The following is a 9,975-nucleotide window of genomic DNA, read 5'->3' as shown; positions in this document are numbered from 1 at the left end:
ACATCACCTTTCACAATATCCACAAGCAACATAAAATATCTGGGGGTAACACTAACCAAAAAAGTGAAAGACCTGTACAATAAGAACTTTGAGACTTTAAAGAAAGAAATTAAAGAAGATACCAGAAAGTGGAAAGATCTCCCGTGCTCTTGGATAGGCAGAATTAACATAGTAAAAATGGCAATTCTACCAAAAGCAATCTACAGATTTAATGCAATCCCCATCAAAATCCCAACACAGTTTTTCACAGACATTGAAAGAACAATACTCAACTTTATATGGAAAAATAAAAAACCTAGGATAGCCAAAACAACTCTTTACAATAAAAGATCCTCTGGAGGCATCATCATCCCTGACTTCAAGGTCTACTATAGAGCCATAGTTCTGAAAACAGCTTGGTAGTGGCACAAGAATAGACAGATTGACTAATGGAATCGAATTGAAGACCCAGATATTAACCCACGCACCTACGAACACCTTATTTTTGACAAAGGTGCTAAATCCATACAATGGAAAAAAGATAGCATCTTCAACAAATGGTGCTGGCACATTTGGATTCGAACATGCAGAAAATTGCAGATAGATCAATACCTGTCACCATGCATGAAACTTAAGTGCAAATGCATCAAAGATCTCTCCATAAACCCAGCCACACTGAATCTTTTAGAAGAGAAAGTGGGAACAACCCTTGAACAAACTGGCACAGGAGAACGATTCCTGAACATCACGCCAGAAGCACAGACACTGAGGTCTGCAATTAATAAATGGGACCTCCTGAAACTGAGAAGCTTCTGTAAGGCAAAGGACACAGTCAGTAAGACAAAACGACCACCCACAGAATGGGAAAAATCTTCACCAGCCCCACATCTGACAGAGGACTGATTTCCAAAATATACAAGGAGCTCAAGAAGCTAGCCACCAAAACACCATACAATGAAATTAAAAAGTGGGGTGCAGAACTAAACAGAGATTTTTCAACAGAGGAATCTGAAATGGCTGAAAGACACTTAAGAAAGTGCTCAAAATCCTTGGCCATCAGAGAAATGCAACTCAAAACAACTCTGAGATACCACCTCACACCTCTCAGAATGGCTAAAATCAAAAATACCAATGACAACCTATGCTGGAGAGGATGTGGAGAAGAAGGAACACTCCTACATTGCTGGTGGGAGAGTGAACTTGTAAGACCATTCTGGAAATCAGTATGGCGGTTGTTCAGAAAAATGGGAATCAGTCTAACTCAAGATCCAGCCATTCCTCTCTTGAGTATATACCCAAATAGTGCATGTTCATACAACAAGGATATATGTTCAACCCTGTTAATAGCAACATTGTTTGTAATAGCCAGAACCTGGAGACAACCTAGCTGCCCCTCAACTGAAGAATGGAAAGAGAAAATGTGGTACATTTATACAATGGAATACTACTCAGCAGAAAAAAGCAATGGAGTCTTGAAATTCGCAGGCAAATGGATGGAACTAGAAGAAACCATCCTGAGTGAGGTAACCCAATCACAAAAAGACAAACATGGTATGTACTCATTCATATACGATTTTTAGACATAGAGCAAAGGTTTACCAGCCTATAATCCTCTACCCCAAGGAAACTAGAAATCATGAATGACTATAAGGGATAAATGGACCCCAGGAATTGGAAGTGGCATGAACTCCTGAGCTAATTGAGAGCATGAGGGTAGGGGAGTGGGTGCTGCCACAATAAGAGCACAAGATGAAGATTAGAGGAGAAGAAATGGAGGAGCAGATATATTGAGTTGGGGGAAGAATAGAGGAGAGAGAGCAGGATGAGAGATACCATATCAGAGGGAGCCACTATAGGTCCAAGAAGTGATCTGGAACTAGGAAGATCTCCAGAGACCTATAAGGATGACACGATCTGACAGTCTGGGCAGTGGAGGAGAGGATGGCCTAGAAACCCTTCCCCTAGAATGAGATTGATGAATACTCTCTATGCTATTCTAGAGTCCTCATCCAGTGGCTGATGAGAGCAGAGACAGACATCCACAGAAATACACTGAGCTGAAATCTGGAACTCAGTTGAAGAGAGGGAGGAATGAAGAACGAAGGGGTCTGTACCTGGTTGGAGAAACCCACAGAAACAGTTGGCCTGAAAAAGGGAAAGCATATCGACCCCAGATGCTCTTTGGGAGGACAGTACAGGACTAATCCAGCCCCCTGATCATGGATGCCAATGGGGAGGCCCCTGCACTCCTGGGAGCCTCTGGAGGTGGACTGGCGTTTTGCCCTGGTGGGTGGGAGGGACTTCGAGAGCCCATCCCACTTGAAGGGATTCGCTCTGTCTCTGAACACATGGGGAGGGGCCTAGGCCCAGCACAGGAAGATTTGGTGGACTTGGTGGAGCCCTGGTTGGGGGCCCTACCCTGCCTGGGGAGTGGCGGGTGGATGGGGTGGGGGGTAGGTTGGAGGTGGGGGAGAAGGAATGGGGGTGGGGTGAGGGAGAGGGAGGGGGAGAGGGAAAGTACATGTGAAAATATTAATAATTTAATAAAAAATGCAAAAAAAAGCTAGGTGCTGCACTTGAGAGAGAAAAAAAATGAGGAGGATATTGTATCCTATGGTAAAAAGCCATTATCAAATTGTAAAAGTGTATGGAGATTTTAATAATAGGACTCTTATCAGCTGTTAGATGCTGAGAGAGGGAAAGACTGGTTTACTAAGGGAATTGATCATGCTCCAGTGGAAGACCACACATGTAAGAATACGTGTGTGCAGCACATATTGTTGTTGAAGGGTTTGAAAGGAAATCATAAGGAACAAGTCTTAATGGGTAAGGAAGTACAGTAGGTCTTGGAAAAGTTGAGGAGGGAATATCATCAAAATATTTTGTAAACACTCTAAAAAATCTGCTATAGCTCTTTTGTTTTTATTTTTTCAAAGTTCTTAGAATGATTTATTTTTTATTTTTTTCCAACTTTTTTATTTGAATTAGAAACAGGATTGTTTTATATGACAATTCCAGTTCCCTTCTCCCACCCGTCCTCCCCTACCCCCCCCAACTAAAACCTTATCTGTCACATATCTTTTCTGCTCCCCCTGGATGGTGAGGCCTTCCATAGGGTGTCATCAGAGTCTTTCGTATCCTTTAGCATAGGGCCTAGGCCCACCCTCGTGTGTCTTGGCTTAGGGAGTATTCCTCTATATGGAATGGGCTCCCAAAGTCCACACCTATGCTAGGGATAAATACTGGGCTTCTACAGGAGGTCCCATAGATTTCTGAGGTTTCCTCACAGAAACCCGTGTTCCTGGGGTCTGGGTCAGTCCCATGCTGGTATTCCAGCTGTCAGACTGGGGAGCAAGAGTTCCCAGATGTTCAGGCCAGCTGTTTCCATGTGTGTCACCATCCGGTCTGGACCTCTGTGCTCTTCAATGGTCGTTCTCTGCATCTGGGTTCCAGTTCAGTTCGGTGATTAGTTATGGGTGTCTGCTTCTACTTCCACCAGCTGCTGGATGAAGGCATATAAGTTAGTCATCGATCTCATAATCAAGGGAGGGCATTTAAGATAGCCTCTCCTCTGTTGCTTAAATTATTAGCTTGTGTCATCTTTGTAGATCTCCAGACATTTCCCTAATGCCTGATTTCTCTGTAAACCAAAAGTGTCTCCCTCTATTATGATATCTCCATTCTTGTTATCGTGTATTCTTCCCCTGACTCATACTTTCTGCTCCCTCATATCCTCGGCCTTCCTCTTCTTCTCCCTTTCTCATTCCCCTAGCTCCTTCCCCCCTCTTCCTGTGCTCCCAATTTGCTCAGCAGATCTTGAACCTCTCCCCTTCTCCAGGGGACCATGTGGTCAAATTAATTAATTTTAGCAGTAACAGAGGAGAATGACTTTGGCATTTATGGATAGGTAAATATTGCTACAATGTGGAATGAATGTAGGTATGGTGATTTATTTATGTTAAGAACACCCAGACCAGGAGACCCATCCCAGCAGCATGGATTGCCGGGATACAAGGCAGCATGATACACCAGTTGCCCCAGCATCTTACTGACAAAGCTCTCTACCATTTTCAGGAGGAAAGAATTGAAAGACCCAGGTCTTGTAGGGGAATTCTCTTTAGGAATTACATGATACACACCAGAAATTTAAATCATTCGTCTTTTATTAACAAAGTGTCCAAGGGACACGGGTTTAGAAGAAAATAGTATTTTGAAAACTGTTTCCAGTTACAATCTACCCTCTCAATTATTTATATTTCATTTTATACTTCACTGGAAGTCTTCCTCCCATCATCTGATCTGCTGTTAATGACAGTCTCTATTGTGCACCTCTTGGCTTTCATTTTACTATAGTGTGTTTCCTGGTTTCTCACTATTCCTCCATATTTGGCGCTTATGTATTATGCACTGACTCAAATAAAGCATGGATATTTCTCCATGATTAAAAAAAGCTTCATTCTCTAAAGAATTTTTTAATAATGAATATTGTCATCTGTATGCATCCATCAATCTGTGTATTCAAATAATTGTCAATGTGTAAGGACTTTTATTATCGACACATCATTCACATTAGTAAGTAATAACATGCTTCTTTTTTATATTAATTCAAGTTAGGGAACAAGCTTGTTTCACATGTAAGTCCCTTTTCCCTCTCCATCCCCTCACCCCATCCCTCCTCCTCCACCCTCAACCTACCCCCCACCCCATCCACCCACCACTCCCCAGGCAGGGTAGGGCCCTCAACAGGGGCTCTGCAAAGTCTACCAAATCTTCCTGTGCTGGGCCTGGTCCCTTCCCCATGTGTCCAGGGCCAGCGTATATCCCTTCTTGTGGAATGGGCCCTCAAAGTCCCTTCTTACACCAGGGAAAAATACTAATCCACTTCCAGAGGCTCCCTGGAGTGCAGAGGCCTCCTTATTGGCATCCATGTTCAGGGGGCTGGATCAGTCTTGTACTGACCTCCCAGATAGCATCTGGGCTTGATGTGCTTTCTCTTGTTCAGGCCAACTGTTTCTGTGGGTTTCTCCAACCTGGTACAGACCCCTTCGATCTTCATTCCTCCCTCTCTTCAACTAAATTCCAGATTTCAGCTCAGTGTATTTCTGTGGATGTCTGTCTCTGCTTCCATCAGCCACTGGATGAGGGCTCTAGGATGGCATAAAGAGTAGTCATCAATCTCATTTTAGGGGAAGGGCTTTTAGGTTATCCTCTCCTCCATTGCCTGGGTTGTCAGATCGTGTCATCCTTGTAGGTCTCTGGAGATCTCCCTAGTTCCAGATCTCTTCTTGGACCTATAGTGGCTCCCTCTAATATGGTATCTCTCATCCTCCTCTTTCTCCTCTATTCTTCCCCCTACTCAAATAACATGCTTCTTAAACTATGCTGAGATTTCCCACTGGAATCTAGTAACAAGACAAACCCCAAGTAAATGGGAAAAATTGAAATCTTTCAATAGAAATGATCCACCCTTTCCCCACATATTCCCTTACTATTTTTCTATGTTCATCCACACCCATACATACTATTATTTTTTCAAAATAAAAATATAAAATTCATTTTATGCCACCCATAAAGTTGTGTATAATCAGGAATGATACAATTTGCAATGTCTTAGAAAACACATGACAGAAAGATTTTAAATATATTTTCAATGAGAGTATTCATTTATCCTTATTTAGTTATGACAATAAAAAAGAAAATTCATGCTTTAAACAAGTGAGAAATAAGGAAAATAAAATTTTCTATTTAGGTTTATTGGTTGTTTTTTCATATTGGAGGTCATGTTTCATTACTTCACTGGCTTAACTGGAACTTCTAAGTCACTCAGTCTGATCTTGAACTCCTGATGCTACTTAAACAGCTCTCTAAGTGATGGGATACAAATATCATGCCCCACTTTTATTTGTCTTTCAAAAGTGTGTAACAAAAATCCTTCAGCTCTGAAATTTTGAATATTCTCGCCAATGTCATTTAAGGAAGCAAAATATTCAGTCTTCCCGAGAAGTAGTGCCTGTGACTTACATGTGGCACTCTTGGAGGATTTCTGACTTTTACCCTTCTGAGGCATGGTGAATTTGAAGGCAGTCAGCATTCATCCAGGACAAAGTTAATGCTTTGACTCGGTGCTTTGACATGCACTCCAAATTTAATTAAAATTCTTCCCTGTATTTAGATGATTTTCCTTTATGGCTGAAGCTAAATCCTTTTGTGTTCTCTGCCGATGGGGCTGAAGTGATTTATGTACTGCCCTAGTAGACAGTTCAAAAACATGCTTCGAATAGTTTAGTCTACATTTGCTGCTTTGATTTAAATACATGCTTCAAACATCAAGGCCAGTCACTTCCCAAGGCCCACAGGAAAACTGTATAATACTTTTTCTACTTTCTTTAGTAATCATGCTAGGATCAGACTCACTAAAGTGCAGCATGTGAGCACTGCATTTAAAAGTAGATCTAAGCAGTTGCAGAACAATTAGAACCAGGGACAACTTCAAAAAGGCTGCAATTCAAGTGTAAGCTCTAAGGTATGTTCTTCAAAAACATATGGAGTCTGGGCTTATAAAATATTGCTGGAACAATTGGATGTGAATTTATTTAGGTTAAATTGAAATTGAGAGATAAATAAAGAATATTTTAGAATACAAATTAGGATGCAAATCCTGTTGGTACTAACTGCTAGGCAAAGAATCTAAGTATACACAATAAAATGTTACTAAAAGAATTGTTTGTTTTTTAATTTCTTTGTGAGGTATAGTGCCGAGTCAGTCATGATTTTTGCAATCAAATATTTCTCCATATCCAAAAACATAAATATAAGAAATTCAAAGACTGACTTACATTTTGCTTCTGGAATACCTTCAATGTTCATATGCTAGAATAAAAATGTGCATTTAATGCAACAATGTTCATTTAATGCAATAATGAGTCCAAATCAATAATGGACTCTTCAACACACAATCAAATAAGTAGACTTAGAGAAAATACTATATAAGTTATATCGTAAATCCCCACGTGCAATTTCTATAGTCAATTATTAAAATGTCAGTGTCCCTCATATAATAGGAACTCTGCTGCATTCATGAATACAAAGATTATTTATTGCCTACAACAATCATGTAAGTCATTCACTATTTGTGTAATGAATTTATCTATGAGGAAATAATTCAAAGGGGCTAAGGAAATTACTCAAAGTAGTAAAATTGTAGAAGGGATCTGCAACAGGATCCAAAATCTAGCATTCTATGCTTTGTGTAGTTTCTTTTAACCTTGGCACTGTAAGTTACAACAACAACCAAGCCTTAATGTAATAATAAAAAAAATCTTTTCATTTACTGTGGTTTCAATAAGAAATGTCCTCCATAGGTCTCTAGGGATGTTGCTATTTAGGAAGGTTATGGAACCTTTCTGAGGTGGAGCCTTGCTGGAGGAAGTACATCACCTTGGGTGGTCTCACTCTACCTTCTGTTCTCTCTCTCTCTCTCTTTCTCTCTCTCCTGTGTAAGAATGAAATGGGATCAATCTGCTTTCTGTCTTCCATGCAGGATTCACTCTCCTGCTGCCATATCTTCTGTGGAATGATGGAATATGTCAGAATACAACTTTTCTCCCCCTAACTTGCTTTGCTCTCAGAATATTCTATCACAGCAGCAGAAAAGTAGCTAAAATGAAGGATTATCCTCATTTCTCTTTCTTTGCATGACAAACATCCACATTAACATGCCTAAAGTCATCCAGTTATAGTCTTTGCTCTTTCTTCTCTTCATCATCTTTACTCTTACTTACACCTTACTCCTTTACCCTTGCTTACTCCTTGAAATTATATATATATATATATATATATATATATATTATATATATATCAATGAGAGCTGCATATAGATACTCACATCATATTAAGGAGTAAACAGATACTAAACCTTATAAAACCTGAATATAAGACCTTTCTACTTTCCTTTAAAGTGACAACAGTGGAGAGTAAAGGGCTAATGACATGAACATGAAAGGCAATCCACTATCCTAGAACAGCAAAGCTTATTGTATAAAATAAGGAAGCTAAAAGGGAAGACAAGTACTAAGATCTCTATTAGGAAAGCATATCATAAGACTTTGAAAATACCAGTCAGAGGTGTGCCTAAGCTGTCTCTATTAAGATCATTCTAGAAAAATATATCAAGGTTTAATTAATCATCTGTGGAATTCCTAGGGCCAGACCTTTTCACCAAAGCAAAAAGAAAGAGAAATAAATGACTAACTTATGAAATATTCTAGATCAATACAATCACTGCTACTTAAACATTTTGGTAACAAGACATTCAAGGGGTGATATAGGCTATATTTTATTTTGGCTTTAAGTGAATAAAAGACTTTTTTATCTTATAGTTGCAGAAGTAGAGTCATAATGGCTAAGATGCATGGCATGGTCACAGAACCAGGAACCTGACTGATGGAATCTCATTACCACATAGCAATCAGACAGAGATGTTATATGGAGAACAGTGGTGTTAAATAGTGAACATTTAACATGTAGTGATCTTAAATAAAGAAACAACATGTAAAAAATAAAAAAACCCACGAGGACACCATGCGAACAAACCCCACAGAATCAACTGTCCTGAGCAAACAGGGACTCACAGAAATGCAAGTAGCAATTGCAGAGCCTGTATGGGTCTGCACTAGGTCCTCTGCATATATGTTATGATTGGGTAGATATCACAGTATGTATGTTGTCTTACTGTAAATTATCATGTAGAGCTTGATTGATACCCATGGGAGGCCTGCTCTTTTCTGAAGGGAAATGGAGGAGAAGTATAGCTGGGGGAGATGTAGGGGGGCAATGGGATCAATGGAGGGAGGGGACTTTGCTGTTAGGGTATAATATATAGAGAAGAATAACTAAAAATAAAATGAAAAACAAAAAAATTTAAAAACACCCTTGGTGTAGATAGACTTCATGCAGTCTCTGAATTCTGATGAATTCTGATGAAGGCATCAGAAATGATTATGTGTCTCAAAAAGATAACATACATGAAAAAGAAGAAAATAATTTAATACCAGAAGGTGCTGATATGAAAAGGGTGGACTCCTAGAAACAAACTCAGATGGAACATTAAATACACTTACACAAGAGCAAAATCTGCTAAATAAAGGGAACTTTTTTTAGTATTGGCAAATAAATGGTTGTGAGTGACTAAGCTATAATAAATAAGCATGAGAGGGTGAAACAGAAATTGTCTGACAAAAATAAAACAATTTTTGGCTATTGATTGGAGTGAAGGCATAGTATAGTGATGTATATGTCATCGTCTTTGTGACTTCTCTGCTGCTGTGAAAAAGCACAGTGACTGTGGAAGCTCATCAAAAGAAGTGTTTAACTGAACTTACATTTTCAGGTGATTAGAGTCCAAGGTGGTTGATAAGTCAGTTGGAGCAGCAGTTTTAGTGCACACCTCACTAGCTGGGAATAGAGAACACACTGGGTATGATGTGGCTTTTGAGCCTTTAAGTCCATCCCAGTGACACACCTCTTCCCGTCTTTCACAAGCAGTTCTATCAGCTGGTGACAAAGTCAAATATATGGAAATATGGAGGGTACTTTCATACAAAGCATCATATTCCTATATTTGGTCTCTGGAGACTGGTATCCTTATTATAAGTAAATTCAACTTCAAAAGTCCCCATAGTCTTTCATATTCTCAATCTTACAATGGTCAAAGTCTCCATGGAGACTAAAGGCAATCTTTTATGCTACCATTTAAAAAGGATAAATGCAGGCATAGTTAAGAGATACTGGACAAGAAATCTAGCAGGGCAAACTTCAAATCATGTAGACAAGAGAAAAGTAAACTCTTTTAATCACAAATTGAAGTTTTAAGAATTCCATGTGATCCAACAAACATGTGATTTTTAGGTAAATATCTATGAATTAAGTAAGCATATAAATACTCACAACTATGTAGAGTTCATCAATTAAGAAATGGTGCAATATCCAGTGGGATGG

This window comes from Cricetulus griseus, assembly GCF_003668045.3.
Source record: "Cricetulus griseus strain 17A/GY chromosome 1 unlocalized genomic scaffold, alternate assembly CriGri-PICRH-1.0 chr1_0, whole genome shotgun sequence".
NCBI lineage: Eukaryota > Metazoa > Chordata > Mammalia > Rodentia > Cricetidae > Cricetulus > Cricetulus griseus.
This window is presented reverse-complemented; position numbering follows the sequence as displayed.